The sequence below is a fragment of the Piliocolobus tephrosceles genome, chromosome 2, assembly GCF_002776525.5.
Source record: "Piliocolobus tephrosceles isolate RC106 chromosome 2, ASM277652v3, whole genome shotgun sequence".
NCBI classification, from domain to species: domain Eukaryota; kingdom Metazoa; phylum Chordata; class Mammalia; order Primates; family Cercopithecidae; genus Piliocolobus; species Piliocolobus tephrosceles.
Genome location: NC_045435.1, coordinates 155,868,241 through 155,885,615, shown reverse-complemented (window position 1 = coordinate 155,885,615; position 17,375 = coordinate 155,868,241). Strand labels below are relative to the sequence as shown.

General features: G+C 45.3%; 1 protein-coding gene across 1 annotated transcript in view; it reads right to left on the bottom strand.

Moving 5' to 3' along the window:
* The window catches only part of BFSP2 (beaded filament structural protein 2), a 67,110-nt gene that overhangs the window by 30,030 nt on the left and 19,705 nt on the right, over positions 1-17,375 (bottom strand). The gene's annotated exons all lie outside the window — the stretch shown is intronic.

Sequence of the window (17,375 nt, the reverse complement as noted above, 5' to 3'; positions counted from 1 at the left end):
CTTCCTTCCTTCCTTCCTTCCTTCCTTCCTTCCTTCCTTCCTTCCTTCCTTTCTTTCTTTCTTTCTTTCTTTCTTTCTTTCTTTCTTTCTTTCTTTCTTTCTTTCTTTCTTTCTTTCTTTCTTTCTTTCGACAGTGTCTTCTTGCTTTGTTGCCCAGGCTACAGTGCAGTGGTACAATATCTGCTCACTGCAAGCTCCGCCTCCCAGGTTCAAGCAATTCTCGTGCCTCAGCCTCCTGAGTAGCTGGGATTACAGGCATGTGCCACTGTGCTCGGCTAATTTTTGTATTTTTAATAGAGACGGGGTTTCACCATGTTGGCCGGGCTGGTCTCGAACTCCTGACCTCAAGTGATCCACCCACCTCGGCCTCCCAGAGTGCTGGGGTTACAGGTGTGAGCCACCACACCCTGCCATTTTCATTGAATTTCCCACTAGCAAAGCTAATCTTTTCTGTTCCAGCCTGGCCCTGGGGCACACTGGGGAGCAGGCAAACTAGGCTCTCTCCCTTTCCTAGTTCTTAGTCACTCCTGTCTCTCACCTCTGGTGCCTGGAGTTCTCCTTCTGGTTGATAAAGAATTTGCAACTTATTCACATTTAAGTATCAAAGGACTAATAATGACTTAAAATAGTGATTTATATCCTTCTTTTAAGGTAATAATTCCCACCCTCCAAAATTACAGCTTACAGAAAACCCATATATATGTACAGTTGTCCTTTGGTATCTGTGGGGGCTTGGTTCCAGTCCCCCATGGATGCTCAAGTCCCTTATATAAAATGATGTAGTATTTGCATACAACCTACACACATATCCTTCCATATACTTTAAATCATCTCACGATTACTTGTGATACCCAATACAATGGAAATGCTATGTACATAGTTGTTATTTAGAAAATAATGACAAGAAAAAAGCCCACATGTTCAGTATAAATGCAGTCATCTATTTTTTAAAAAACATTTTGATCCACAGTTGGTTGAATTCATGGATGTGGAACCCATGGATGTGAAGGACCAACTGTACTTTGCACCAGTGGTTCTCAGTGTGGGCCCTGGACCAGCGGCAGCAGCATCACCTGGGAACTTGTGAGAAATGCACATTTCAGCCCCTGTTTCAGATGGACCTATCAGAATCTCTGGAGGTGGGTCCCAACAATTTGTGTCTCAGCAAACTTTCCAGGGGCTTACGATGCATACTCAACCTTGAGAACGCTGGTTTCACATGGTCCTGCCCCCAGGCCTGCTCAGGCTGCCTCCCTGCTGCACCTGGAATCCCTCTGTGCCTTTGCACCTGCTGCCTCCATTGAGAACAACTTGTTTCACTACCTCCCCCCTCCCAGCCCTCACTGTCTGAGAAAGCCTGCTCCGGTATAATGCTCATTTCAAACACGGCTTCCCCACGGAGCTTTTCTATTTATTTACTCATTGATTCGTGCCTTAATTTCTTCAGCACATAATTACTGTTTATGCCAGGCTCTGTCCTGTTTGTCGAGAAACCAGCAGCTATTGTAGGAGATGAGGTTAAAAAGGTAGACAAGACTACATCATAGAGGGAAGGCCTTGGACAAAATGGAAAGGAGTTGAGATTTACTGGGAAGCCTTTGACAGGGTTTAAGCATGGTACAGAGGTGATCTGTGTACTAAGCGGAACCTCTGACTACTGTGGGAAGGGAGGATTGGAGGAGGCAGGAGAAGATGCCAAAGGACCAGTCGGGAGGCTCTTGCAGTGGTCCAGAGAGCCCATCTTATTAATGATGGTGGCCTTGATGAATGATGTAATCATAGGATAGGTGGAGAAAGGTGGACTGGTTTAAGATGCATTTGGGGGATAGAACAGTCGGTTCTTGGTGGTGCAGTAGTTGTGGGGAGAGTGAGGGAAAACAATCGGGGTGACCCCTCCGTTTCATCCTGAGCCGTAGAGAGCATGGTGGGGCCTTTGCTGATTCTCTTCCTCCCTCCTTGGCTGGTTCCTGCATCAGAGTCACAGCCCACCCCTCTGGCACATTATCCCTCTCTTACCACATTTTGTATAAACACTTTGTAGACAATGATAGTGTTTTCTTATTCTGGAACCTGGCTCCTCCATTCACTAGCATGGGCCAGTTGCTTAGAGTAAGTAACTCTAAGATTGGTTTCCGCCCCCATAAAATGAAGATAATAATACTCCCCTCCCCCTGGGAGAATGAAATGAGCCAAGGTGTGTGAGACTCAATGTATGTGTGACTCAGCAGACTGCCTGGCACAGAGTAAGGATTGCATGAATTGTAGCCATTATCATCATTGTTACTTGTCTTTGTACAAAGCAGTTGTTCAATGAATGTCGAATGAATTTGATGGGTTTGTGCAGTCTGGCACTGATCCCGCTTTACTTTTCTGAATATGCACAGGCAGTTGAATGAAGACTTCCATCTAGTGGCTTGAGATATATATATATATATGTATTTTTTTTTTCTTTTGTTTTTCCTGTCCATAGTCATTTGCAAAGTCCTAGTCATTTGTACTATGATGGTGAGGACTTTATCCCTTTCTATAATACTACTCCTGTTTTATTGTGGATGTAGTTATTAAAATAAATGAGCTGGTGGTGGTGGATGAGAGATTCGACCATCATCGTATTAAAGAAAAGGCAAAGACAAGCAGCATTTTAAAAAGGTTGTCATTTGGGTCCAAGGGTACAATTAATGGTTTGTTTGGAGTTAAAGATATTGGCATCCTGGCAGCCAGAGCTGCAGGCATGGGGAGGAGGTGGTAAGACTGGGCTCCTGGGAAATTAAACTCAGCTGGTGCAGTGGCAAGATGCAAGATTCCCTTGGAAACCCTTCCCACATTTCTTTGACTTTCAAGTTTAGGATGGATGTTCAGCATAACTTGCTTCTAGCAATAAAGGAATGAAAAATAATTCTCAGTCCCTAGCACCCCAGTGATGCTGCTCCTAATAACAAGGCAAAGGCCGCGGCATTACCAAGCCCGGCAGATGCTTCTCTGCACTCATCTCGACCTGCCGCTTGCATTTGTCACAGATGTACTTTCCTGACCCAGCTTCCATGACACCACTCCCTGGGCTTCCTCCTACTTCAGTGACCATTCTTTCTCATTATTCTCTGCTTCACCAGGTTTTTCTTCCTTATCTGACCTCTAAATGTTAAAGTTTTTCAGGATTGGGTCTTGGTGCTTCGTTTTTTTTAATCACTAAGTGATCTGGTCTGTCCACATAGATTTAAATGGCATTGTATGTGCTAATGATTTCACATTTAAATGTCTATCTCAGAACTTTCTGCTCAGCTCCAGACTTGCATACTCACCCTCTCTTTGAGGTCTTCGTTTGGCTATTTCTCAGACATCTCAAACTTAATATGTCTCCAAATGAAAATCTAGATAATTTTGGCCAGGCGCGGTGGCTCACACCTGGAATCCCAGCACTTTGGGAGGCTGAGGTGGGTGGATCACCTGAGGTCAGTTGTTCAAGACCAGCCTGGCCAACATGGTGAAACCCCTGTCTCTACTAAAAAAACAAAAAATGAGCCAGGCGTGGTGGCATGCACCTGTAATTCCAGCTACTTGGCAGGCTGAGGCAGGATAATTGCTTGAACCCAGGAGGCGGAGGTAGCTGTGAGCTGAGATCGTGCCACTGCACTCCAGCCTGGGCCACAAGAGCAAAAATCCATCAAGACAAAAAAAAAAAAAAAAAAAAAAAGAAAATCTAGATAATTTCCCCTCTGATCTTCCCTTTCCCCACTGCCTCTTGATCCTCTTCATCTCAGTAAACAACCCCAATATCTACCCGGAAACCAAGGGGTCATCTTGATCTCTCACTTTCTGTCGTCTCGCACATCTCATTTATCCTGAGTCTAGTCAATTCTACCCCCACAATGTATCTCAAATCCGTTTACTTCTCTCTACCTCTCTTGACATCACCCCAGTGCAAGTCACCATCATGCTGTCCTATCCCATTGTAATATCCTTCCAACTCCCTGATCTCTCCTCCAATGCATTCTACATCCTGCTTTCAGAGTGGGCTTTTTAAACTCTTAAAATCATACCATGTCACTCTGATTAAACTAAATTAAAACTCTTCAGAGGGGCTAGGTGTGGTGGTTCATGCCTGTAATCCCAGCACTTTGGGAGGACAAGGTGGGTGGATTGCTTGAGCCTAGGAGCTTGAGACCAGCCTGGGCAACATAGCAAAATCCTATCTCTCAAAAAAACCAAACCAAACCAAAACAACAACCAAAAAAAACAGAATTTATCCAGGTGTTACGATGTGTACCCACAGTCCCAGCTACTTGGGAGACTGATGTGGGAGGATCTCTTGAGGCCAGCAGGTCAAGGCTGCAGCCTGAGAGAGTGAAAGCAAAAGCCTGTCTCAGAACAAAAACAACACAGAAAACAAAACAAAACCCTTTAGAATTGTCTCTTATACTTAGAGTAAAACCCAATCTTCTGAAGTGGCCTTCAAGGCCCTGCATGCTTGTCACTCTTCCATCGCTCCCAAGGCTCCTGCCATGTGGGTCTTGGTCTTTCTGGACCATACCAGTTCCTTTTCTGCCCGAGGCCGTAGCACTTGCTGACTCCTCTGCCTGGCCCACTCCTCCCCTCTTCTTTGCATGAATAGCTCCCTCGTTCTGGTCACCTTACTGCAAGCAGTGCTTCCCTTTACTCTGCCCCTTTCTGCTTGTTAGTTTTCTTTAAAACACTTACCACGGCTTGTATTATCAACGTTAATGATTTTTAAATTATTTTCTCTGTATTTTCTGCTAAAATAGAACCTCCTTGAGGTCAGGCACTGCCTTTTGGTCCTGTTTGCTGTTCCATCCCTAGCACAGTGTCTGGCACAGCAGGTATTAGTTGAATTAATGAACCCAGCAGTAGTGCTGCCTCTTTATGGAGAAACCAAGCAGGGCAGACCCAGTGCCTACTCTCAGGGAGCAGCCAGGTTCTTACCCAGTTCCAACCTGAGAATCACCTTAAGCATCTCTCTCTTCCTCATTTCCCAAGTCAGAAACCATCAATTCCCCATGTAGATGTGCCCAAATCCATTCCCACTCCATTATCCAGCTTGTTTCAAGTCCTAATCATCTCTTTTCTGGTTTAACCTGATAGTTGTTACCCAGGGACAAAAACTAAGAAGCCCAAGCACAGTGAGTTAAGACTGCATCTGAGGCTGGGTGCAGTGACTCACATCGGTGGCTCACGGGGATTACAAAGTGTAATCCCAGCACTTTGGGAGGCCCTGACAGATGGATCACCTGAGGTCAGGAGTTCGAGACCAGCCTGGCCAACATGGTAAAACCCTGTCTCTACTAAAAATACAAAAATTAGCCCGGCATGGTGGTGCATGTCTGTAATCCCAGCTACTCAGGAGGCTGAGGCAGGAGAATTGCTTGAACCCACCGCCTCCTTTCCCCACTGCGGGGGAGGAGGAGGTTGCAGTGAGCCGAGATGGCGCCATTGCACTGTAGCTTGTGCAACAAGAGCAAAACTCCATCAAAAAAAAAATTGCATCTGAAAGTGAACTTAGGGAGAAGTGTCAACAAGTAATGGAGAAGTCCAGCCATCTCTTGAGACAGTTCACCCCCAAGCACAGTCACAGCCACTGGGTGTCCAAGGAGAATGAGAGACATCTGAGGGCTAAGGTTGAATTTCACTCTGGAAACCACAGTACACTTCTGAGCCTGTACTGCAGATGAACCCTGACTTCATCAGACTCTGCTCTGGCTGGAATGTGTAAAGGAATGTCATTGTAGAGGGGCCAGATGAGCATGCAGTGAGAAGCTAGAACTGGTGGCCGGGGTTTATTTGCCATTATTGGGCAAACAGGATCACCTTGGCCACTAGAAGTTGCCCTCTGTCATGCTGAGGACAAAGTTCTTTAGGCTACTCTTTCCCTGGAAGCCTCTCTGTCCCTCCAAGTTCTGGTTCTGGACCCACCTAGACTTCCACCTCCAGCAACCTCAGAAATACGAGGGCTTGCTTTGGATAGTAGGCACGCGTGCTGGTCACTAAAGAGGTTTAACTCCTACCATATATCGGGTTTAGCCCCTAACATTTATAACACAGTCCTGGGTGTTTATGTCAGATGAGTTTGTTGAGTTTGTTGTGAGACAGCCCTTTAGGGCTTAATTTTCTCCAGATGCCCCAACAAAATTGAATTTTGAGCCCCAGGCACATTAGATACAGTGATTCTGAGGGGCTCTATTTAGACAGCCAGCATCTCCTGCTGATACGGTTTGGCTGTGTCCCCACCCAAATCTCGTCTTGAATTGTAGCTCCCATAATCCCCACGTGTTGTGGGAGGGACCTGGTGGGAGGTAATTGAATCATGGGGGTAGGTTTTCCCATGCTATTCTCATGATAGTAAGATAGTCTCACGAGAGCTGATGGCTCTATAAAGGGAAGCTCCCCTGCACATGGTCTCTTGCCTGCCACATGTAAGATGTGCCTTTGCTCCTCCTTCACCTTCTGCCATGATTGTGAGGCCTCCCCAGCCATGGGGAACTGTGAGTTCATTAAACCTCTTTTCTTTATGAATTACCCAGTCTCAGATATTTCCTCATAGCAGTATGAAAATGAACTTATACACCCTCTGTGATATTGCTCGCGTGCTCTCTTTCTCTCTCTGTCTCTCTCTCTGCTTTCTAACCTCCCACCCTCCCCCTTTCTACTGGAATGAACTTACTCAGATGCAGATTGGAACTCACGTTTTATTTGAAGGTGTGCTCCGGAATGAACCCTGCCAAGTCCCCTTGTCCTGTGAAGTCTGTAGCCTGGGGCACAATTTGGACCTTGCTCTTCAGTCTAGTTTTATTTTTCCCTCACTCCCCAACCATGAACCGAGTTATTTTTCTGAACAGACTCAGGCCTTTCCAGCTTCCAGACCTTGACTCCTGCTGCTACCTCTGCATGTCACAGCAGACTGCCTCATACTTTCCTTTGTCCGGTGAACTTCTATCCATCCTTCAAAACCTGGCTCAAGCTGTGCTAGGTATCCTTAGTACTCCCCGTACCCACTGTGGTATGTCAGGCTCTGCAGTTGTCATGCTGTATGTGATTCTGATTTTTTCCTGCCTTTCTTCATCACTGATTTGTGTGGCCTTGGATCAGCGATAGTCTCTCATCTCTGCTTCCTTAGCTCCCAGTTCAGTGCCTGGCAAATAGGTGCTCAATAAATGTTTGTTAACAGAATAGACTAAGTAAGCTAGCTGAGGAGAGAAGTCTAACACAAAACAACAGCAAACACATAAGGCAGAAAGTATTAGAGGTACAGAACAAATGTAAGATGCTGAGAAGCAGAATTCACATTTTAGAGGCAAAGCCTTCTTTATAAAACTCCCACATAGCAGCAACAAAACAGACCAAACCAAAATATTTTTTAAAGCACTTACTACACTTTATGCCACAGTCAGCACTTCACAGGCCTAATCTCATTTCATCCCTCTGATGTCAGTGGTCACACAAAGTGGGTGAACAGCAGTTATTTCCATTATGTGATGAGGAAACTCAGGCCCAGAGAGTTAAAGTAAATTGCCGACATTGCTAAGTGGCTCAGCTAGAACTTAACTCACACCAGTCTGACCTCACAGACTGTGTTTGTTTTAAAAAACATCCTTTTTACTGTGGGAAATTTCAACTATGTACAACTATATATAAAGGTAGAAAGAGTCTGGAATAATGACCCACCCATCCCTCCACTTCAGCAATTGAAATATCATGGCTAAATTTTACAATCTCTACCCACCAACTTCCACCCCCTCTCAGAGGCTATTATGCACATATCACTTGGAATATCTGTGAATATTTCAGTAGTCCTTGCTCTATTTCATATTTCTTGTATTTTAATTTTAAAAGTATTCAAGTGATAATTTAATTATCACCTGAACTAAAAAGATAAACAGCACTGAAGACCTTCTAGAGACCAACATTTCCTGGCCCCACACTTTCCTCTCCCCACACCCTGCTTTCAGCACTTTCACCTTTTCTTTTTTCTTTTTTTTTTTGTTTTTGTTTTTGTTTTTTTTTTTGAGATGGAGTCCCCCTCTGTCACCCAGGCTGGAGTGCAGTGTTATCTCGGCTCACTGCAACCTCCACCTCCCAGGATCCAGAGATTCTCCTGCCTCAGCCTCTTGAGTAGCTAGGATTGAAGGCATGTACCACCACACCTGGCTAATTTTTGTAATTTGTAATTTTTAATTTTTAGTAGAGATGGGGTTTCACCATGTTGGCCAGGCTGGTCTCGAACTCCCGACCTCAGGTGATCCACCTGCCTCGGCCTCCCAAAGTGCTGGGATTACAGGCATCAGCCACCACGCCTGGCCTCACTGTTTCTTTCATCCAGAGCCTGCCCCCATATTTCTTGATTGCTCAAGTTATCAGCCACAGACATCGTTTACTGACTTCTAGCTGACAAATGAATATTTAACTTACTCATCCTCCACCTCCCTTTCCCTTTACTGGCTGTTTTGATCACTTTAAATAATAAAGCTCTATTTCTTGTATCAACTATAGACAGTTTCCTCCTCATACTCACACTTTTTCTCTTATAATCTGAGATGTTTTATTTTCGAAGGTCAAAAGGGAAGACAAAGAATCAGTTTAATTACTCAGCTACCCCCCTGACGCCTCTGTGAATTACAGGTCCTTTCTGCAAAGAGTTACGATGTAGGTGCCCCTGGCTGTCAGAAGCTATGGGCGGGTAGCCAAATCATTGTTTTACTTCCCCACTGAGCATTCTCAGGCCTGCAGAATAATGCCAGCTACTTGATTTTTTTTTCATGGTGCTCCCTCTCCAGGGCAGGCCTGTAAAACCCATGCTCAGCCATCATGCGTTACCCCCATGTTTGAATCATGGTTCTAATGTTGGGGTTCAGTTCTCTTTCTTTGCTTCCTTTTCTTTCTTTTCTTTCCTTCCTTCTTTCCTTCCTTCCTTCCGTCTTTCTTTTTTCTTTTCTCTCTTTCTTTCCTTCCTTTCTTTCTCTCTCTCTGTCTTCCTTCCTTTCTTCTTTTTTCTTTTCTCCTTCCTTCTTTTTCTTCCCTCCTTCCTTCCTTCCTTCCCTCCTTCCTTCCTTCCTTCCTTCCTTCCTTTCCTTTCTTTCTTTCTCTCTCTCTGTCTTCCTTCCTTCCTTCTTTCTTTTGTTTGTTCATTTTTTTTTTGTTTGTTTTATTTTGAGACTGAGTTTTGATCTTGTTGTCCAGGCTGGAGTGCAATGGTGTGGTCTCGGCTCACCACAACCTCCACCTCCTGGGTTCAAGTGATTCTCCTGCCTCAGCCTCCTGAGTAGCTGGGATTACAGGCATGTGCCACTACACCCGGCTAATTTTGTATTTTTAGTAGAGATGGGGTTTCTCCATGTTGGTCAGGCTGGTCTCAAACTTCCAACCTCAGGTGATCTGCTGCCTTGGCCTCCTAAAGTGCTGGGATTATAGGTGTGAGCCACCGTGCCCAGCCCTCAGTTCCTTTTCTTATAAAATTGAGCTGCTTTGTCTTCATAGTACCAGGTACATAGTAAGCCAAACAAGTCAAACCCAAACACTTTTTAAGCACTTGCTATGTATTGTGCCATGGCAGTTCCTTACTCGAGAGAGTTTATGCTTTCTCCTGTTGGTGATACAAAAATGGAAGCAACCTATGCCTATCAACAGAAAAAGTCATAACCTGACATATAGACAAGGAACCTTCAACAACTTCATGGAAAAATATGTATTATGAAAAAACAATGCATATGTATATATATTTTTCATTTTGAGACAGAGTCTCTCTCTGCAACTCTGGCTGGAGTGCAGTGAAGAGATCTTGGCTCACTGCCGCCTCCACCTCCTGGGTTCAAGGTATTCTCATGCTTCAGTCTCCCAGCAGCTGGGACTACAGGCACACGACACTGCGCCCAGCTAATTTTTTGTATTTTTAGTAGAGATGGCCTCAACTGATCCACCTGCCTCAGCCTCCAAAAGTGCTGGGATTACAGGCATGAGCCACTGTGCCCAGCCTAAATTTCAATTTTTTTTGCACCAAAATAAATGCATACTAAGTTCTTGTATCTGAACAGCATCAGATATAAGAGGCATTAAGAAGTATAAGACATCAGTTTGAAAAGAGCCCCTATCATAGCAACATGAATTCTGAAAAAATTAAAGCAAGAGAAAACATAAAATTTATGGTGAAGCTTGGGTGGAAAAATAATGAAATCATTGGAGCTTTAAGAAAAGTTTATGGGGACAATGCCCTAAGGAAATCAGCAGTTTACAAATGGATAATTTGTTTAAGAAGGAATAAAATGATGTTGAAGATGAAGGCCACAGCAGCAGACAATTTGCAAGGAAAAAATTCACTTGTACATGCCCTAATTGATTGCAGAAAGAAGAGCTGACACCGTAGACATCTCCGTTGGTTCAGCTTACACAATTCTGACTGAAAAATTAAAGTTAAGCAAACTTTCCCCTCAATGGGTGCCAAAACTGTTTTGCCCAGATCAGCTGCAGACAAAAGCAGAGTTTTCAATGGAAATTTTAAAAATGTGAGACCAAGATCCTGAAGCATTTCTTCAAGGAATTGTTAACAGGAGGTGAAACATGGCTTTACCAGTACAATCCTGAAGACAAAGCACAATCAAAGCAATGGCTAGCAAGTGGTCACACCAGAGGGAAATGGGTCAAGAGCAAAGGTCATGGCAACAGTTTGTGATGCTTAAGGCATTTTGCTTGTGGACTTTCTGGAAGGCAAAGAATGACAACATCCGCTTGTTAGAAGAGTGTTTTGAGAAAGTTAGCTAAAACGTTAGCAGAAAAGTACCTGAAAAAGCTTCACTAGAGAGTCCTTCTCCAGCATGACAAATGCTCCTGCCCATTCCTCTTATTGAATAATGGCAATTTTGTAAGAGTTTCCGTGCGAAATCATTAGGCAGCCACCTCACAGTCCTGATTTGGCTCCTTCTGGCTGCTTTTTGTTTCCTACTCTTAAAACATCTTTAAAGGGCACCGAGTTTTCTTCAGTTAATAATGTAAAAAGACTGCACTAACATTGCTAAACTCCCAGGATCCTCGCTTCTTTAGGGATGAACTAAATGGCTGGTATCATTGCTTACAAAAGTGTCTTGAACTCGATGGAGCTGCTATTGAGGAATAAAGTTTACATTTTGTATTTTTATCTCTTAATTCCATTTTTTTTCCAGGAACATTCTGAAGTCCTTTCATATACAATGAAATGATAGATTTATCAACATAGATAAATCTCAAAAACACAGTAAGTGAAGAAAGCAAGTTACAGACGGAAATAGTATGTGATGGTCAAACAATTTAGATGTTTCTCTGAAGGTGTTTTTGGATGAGACTAACATTGACATTGGTGGACTTCGAGTAAAGCAGGTTGCCTGCGCTCCATAATGTGGGTATTCTCATCCAATCAGTTGCAGGATTTAATAGAGCAAAGACTGAGGTCCCCTGAGAAAATGAGGTTCCACCAGCAGACAGCCTTCAGCCTTGAACTGCAGCGTCACCTCTTCCCTAGGCCTCCAACCTGCTGGCACTTTGATCTTGGACTTCTAGCCTCCATAACTGTGTGAGCCAATTCCCTCAAATAAACCTCTCTCTCTCTCTACACATTCTATTGGTTATGTTTCCCTGGAGAACCCTGACTAGTACACAGCGTAACACAATGTAACATAAAGTTTAAAATGATGCGAAATAGTCCTCTGAAAGGTTTTACACATGTGTAGTCAAACTTTGATGGGAGTGGTAAGCACCAAATTCAGGGCAGCAGTGACCTGTGGGGGGAGTGGGGGTGGAATTCCATCAGGACAGAGTATAAGGGGAATTTCAATTGTATCTAAAATCTTTGATTTCACCTTTTTAAAAAAGGTTTTTAACAAATAACACTGAGTTGACAATGCTGAGTATTAGGTGCCTTTTTATGTGTTAAAAATATTTCATAATTAAGAACAAAGTGAGATCGTATAAATAAAATCACCTTGGAAAAGAAGACGAGCGCAGTGGCTGACACATCTTGGGTCCCTGACAGACACAGGGAGAGACTGGCTGGGGCAGGTTTGATGGAGAAGGCAGGTCAGAGCAAGGGCAGGCGGTGTGCAAGTGTGGCCTCAGGGAACAGTGGGCGGGGTGACTGCAGAGGTCAAGTGGACGCAGTCACAGTCACCCGGGTGGCTCTCCAACAGGCCCTGCGTGTTTACTCGAAGGTGGCCCTGCACAGACAGTTATCCCCGACTTTCCTCTGACAAGATGTTTCCTGGGCACTTGCCAACATCAGAGGAATCTAAGTTCTTCAGAAATTCCTTTGAGACTTGTTGAGGCTTAGGGCAGATCACAGGCGCTCCTTTCCTATCCCAGGCGTGGCTGCTGCGGCAGGTACTGTCACTGCTCTGACAGATCCTCTTTTGTTTTGTTTTTTTTTTTTGGAACCATTTTTTTGTGTCCCCATGTTCCCCGTGCATTCACTCCCCATAGCCAGGTCCTGTGGCTCATTTGTGGAGCAGTGTCCTAGGGCCCCAGTGTCTGGCTTTCTGGCTCTGCCTGACAGCTGGGGGCGTGAAAGCCCAGTCCCTGGCTTGGGGGTGGGGCGGTCCTGAGATGGCTCCCTTGCTTGCTCCTCCCTCCATGTCCTGCCTCCCTGCCTCTTGCAGGTTTCTCCAGGAGCACTTCCATAGTATGTGGCCCACAAGAGAATCCTGGACTTGGGCTTTGCTTCTTAGGAATCCAATCTAACGTAAGTGTTCTCCTCAGTCTGATGCTTTTCCTCCTGGAAAACCTCAAGGTCAGATTAGCTTGAGCTTTAGTCTGTTGAGAGTGGATCTGGGCACACAGACTCTGGAATCTGACTACCCAAGTTAAAGTTTTTGTCTCGATCACTTCTAGCTGTGAACCTTGGAAAAGTTATTTAACTGGTGCTGTGCATCAGGTTCCTCATCTATAAAAAGGAATTATACAAGGAATGGCCTCATAAGGTTGTTGTGAGGTTAAACGAATCAAGATGAGCAAAACCCTCAGAACAAATTCTGGCATATAGTATGTGCTCAATAAATGTCAGTTTTCTTAATCTCCACTGGAACTAAGGGACACTTATGGGCAATAAAGGGATAGATATGCTTTACCCCTTGGCCCAGGCTAATGTAATGAAGGGAAGAAACCATTCTCTGTCATGCAGAAACATAACCTCAACTGATTCCAGTGGGACATAATGGACAGTTTAGTGTGTTGTTGCCAGGATGGAAGTGGCTGATGTCCTACTGGAAGAATCATGGAAGAATCCTCACCCTTACACTGCCTGAGATGCCACCCCATTCTCTAACCCCAAGCCGGCTGAGCAGCAGGGAGGTGGGATTCTGGTAAGTAGAAGATTAGGAAGGGCAGGGAAATGCTTACTCGATCTTGTGTGAACATCAGCAAAAAGAAGGTATAGGACTCACAGTGTTAGACTTGGATTGGGAAACCAACGTTCAAGTCCTGGCTCTGCTTTTCACCAGATGTCATATTTGTCACTTCTGAGCTTCAGTTTCTTTATCTGTAAAAAGGAGGTAATGACACCTGTTCTGCTTATTCTGCAGGGAGGCTGTGAGGGTCTAGAGGATACAGCCATGGAGAACATGCTGGCTTCCTTGAGCTGCCAAGCATTGAAGTCCCACCAATGGTGGCAAGGGTTTAAGGAGAACATTGCAATTGCACAGTCAAAATGATCCTTGGAAATTCTTTAGAAGGGTGCCATCTTGGAGACCCACAGTCAATAAAACCAGCCCAGCTGGGAGTTTTCTCCAGCATTTGAATAACTTGTTGTTTCTTTGGTTGAACCATGATGAGATAATTGGCTTAAACCAGGAGTCATGCATGGTGTCTGGAAACTGCCTCACTTGAAACACCAGCATCATGCTCAACATGCATAATCCTCTCATCATGAGAAATGCGGGAAATGAGCCAGCCTGTCTGGAAAGGAAGCAAATGCATGCCTTCCATCTCCCGCTCTGTACTGGGCATATCCTCCTGGAGGAGCAGAAATGCCAGCACCACTTAAATGATGTTTCTCTCCCTCTGCCCTGTACTTGCTGGAGGCACATGCTTATATCATGTAGAGTGTCAGGGCAGAGAGCTCCTGGGAAGAGCTGAGCTGTGGGGACCTCCTCCCGCGCAGAAGAGGGAGGCCTCTGCAGAATTCTCTGCCATGTGCTTCTAGGCTTCCTCAACTCAGAAATTTTATTATAGCGTTTTAGAATGTGAAGAGCTCTTGGGAATCATGAAAGATGAAGAATCAAGATGGAGGTTTGTTGGCTTGTCCCAGGCCCCAGAGTAGGCCCTTTGCTTTTTGGAATCCAATAGCAAGGACTCATGAGAATATCGTGGGCTTTGAGTTGGAGAGACAGGGCTCAAACCTCATCTTTGTCACTTAGTGATTGTGTAATTCTCTAAAAGTCTCCCTAATTGTAGAAAGGGGATAAGGGAACTTTCTTTCCTGGATTGCAAGGTGATTAGAAGAGATGTATGTGTAACGGGACGTTCAGTTGTCTGAGCTGAGATGACTGCAAAGTCACCGCGCTCCTTTTACAATGCCTGACAGGTGCTTCCATCTCTGGGAGATGTGGAGCCCTTGGCAAGCATTTCAGCGGAGGTCATGTGGGAGGGCAGCCTGCGAGGGTGAGGGGATGCCAGTGGGCCATACTGCAGGGGCAGAAGCTTGGGGGGAGGGGTCACAGGCTGTCAACTGAAGAAGGCACTTGTGCCTGCAGATGCTCCAGCAGGGGAGGCTCAGAGGAATCCAGAAAAGTGTCCCCAAGAGAAAGAATCTTACTTAAACGTTAGCCAGACCCAGACACTGTGACACTAACTTACAACAATATCTGACAAGGAAGAGCTTTTCCCCTTCCCTTATTTCCCTTCCCTTCATCCTGCTTAGATTTCAACTGGGCTAGAAACAGCCACAGGGAAGTGGGAGTGAGGAGAATCGCAGGAAAGAGAGACAAAGCTGACCTCAGCACCCCCACTAGGTGCTTGGCCCTACCTGGGCAGGGGAGAAAATGAAAGCTGATGTGTTGAATAATATATCAACTAGACATTCTGTTTCCTGAGTTGAGACTGTTTTGTGGCTTAAAACGAGTATGATATTTTTCGTTTCCTGCAAGTGATCAGAAAAATCATGGGATCGTCCATGTTTTCGCCCAGGGGCTGGGAAGAATGTCTACCACCCACTGAGCAAATTGAAAGGGATGTTGGCCAGGTCCCTGTCAAACCAAAGCTGCGTTTGTAACTGTACTTCATGAGTCCTTCCTGTTCGACCTATAGTTGACATTCATCACGTGCCCAGCACAGTGCTTGGCACATAACAGGGATGGACCAATGTGTGGATTTGTTTACACTTCATCCCTCCTAGACCTCCAGGTCTCAAAGTCCAAGAATTTTGGCTGTAATATTTGAATTCCCATAATGCCTGGTGCATAGTAAGCCCTCATTAAATATCTCATGAATGACCATAATAAAACCAAAACCTGTACCAGCCTTATAGTAGCTACATGACAATGTCACACTGAGAGGCTGCTGGTGAGGAAGAAGTCAGGGCCAGTGCATGCCACCATCACCCAAGATTCTGTATGTACACGTGACACCAGTTACACCCACAGGCTAAGGAGTTGTAGCCTTATCTGTGACACTGACAAAGCCTTTCCCACTGATTTCATTCTCCTTTAAATTTCAAAAGGATCAGGACCAGGCCAGGCACAGTGGCTCACACCTGTAATCCTAGTACTTTCGGGGGCTGAGCCAGGCGGATCACCTGAGGTCAGGAGTTTGAGACCAGCCTGGTCAACATGGCGAAAAGCAGTCTCTACTAAAAATACAAAAATTAGCAGGGTGTGGTGATGTGCACCTGTAATCCTAGCTACTTGAGAAGCTGAGGCATGAGAATTGCTTGAATCTGGGAGGCAGAGGTTGCACTGAGCCGAGATTGTACCACTGCACTCCAGCCTGGGTGACAGAGTGAGACTCTGTCTTCAAAACAATAACAACAACAACAATAAAAAGACAAATGAGCAAAAAACACACAAAAGGATCAGGATCATGATGGCAGGCAGAATGACAACCCTCCTCTTCCAGATAAAGCAGCTGGAGGTGGGAGAGATTAGGGACCTGGGGGCCGGGTGCGGTGGCTCAAGCCTGTAATCCCAGCACTTTGGGAGGCTGAGACGGGCGGATCACGAGGTCAGGAGATCGAGACCATCCTGGCTAACACAGTGAAACCCCGTCTCTACTAAAAAATACAAAAAAACTATCTGGGCGAGGTGGCGGACGCCTGTAGTCCCAGCTACTCGGGAGGCTGAGGCAGGAGAATGGCGTAAACCCGGGAGGCGGAGCTTGCAGTGAGCTGAGATCCAGCCACAGTATCTCGGGCGAGAGCGAGACTCCGCCTCAAAAAAATAAATAAATAAATAAATAAATAAATAAATAAATAAATAAATAAATAAATAAAAAAAAAGAGATTAGGGACCTGGGAAAAGTGTTTGGTGGGCTGAGACTGGAACTCAGGACCCTTGACTCTAAACTAAAGGTTGACCTAAGCTCCAAAACAACCCAGAATGCACCTGAAAAAGGAAAAAAGGAGGTTTCTTCTGCCACGAATAGAAGCAGAAGAGAAGGCTGGGCGCTGTGGCTCATGCCTGTAATCCCAGCACTTTGAGAGGCCGAGGTGGGTGGTTCACGAGGTCAGGAGTTCGAGACCAGACTGACCAAGATGGCAAAACCCCGTCTGTGCTAAAAATACAAAGAAAAAAAAATTAGCCGGACGTGGTGGCAGGCGCCTGTAATCCCAGCTACTTCTGAGGCAGGAGAATCGCTTGAACCTGGGCAGCGGAGGTTGCAGGGAGCCGAGATCGCGCCACTGCACTCCAGCCTGGGAGACAAGGTGAGACTCCATTCCTTGCCGCACCCTGCCCCGGCAAAAAAAAAAAAAAAAAAAAAAAGAAAAAAAAAAAAAAAAAAAGCAGAAGAGAATAGAAACAGACTAGCTGGTTAATATATGCAAAGTCTCAGGGCAAAATGAAATTTTACGGGGTTGATTTATAATCCTCAGGAAATTGGCAGTTGTCCTGGAAATTCTGACATGAACCGGACGACTGCAGGACAGTATGAATTGCGTGACTGGCTTCCCAGGATCAAGGTGGCTTTGGCAGTCAAGGGGTGATAATAGGAATCCAGGGCTTGACACAAATAACATTTTGCAGCTGGGTAACTAGGTATGCAAGACAGTTCCTGGAGCAGCCAGCAGGTGGCGCCACTTGCCAAGAGAATGAGGTCAGAGGCGGTAGCCCGGAACACCCCCATCTCAAAGGGGCTCTGGCAACTCTGATTTGGCCTGCAGGTCACTCCGACATCGCTGCCATAAAGTGGAATGCTCCTGA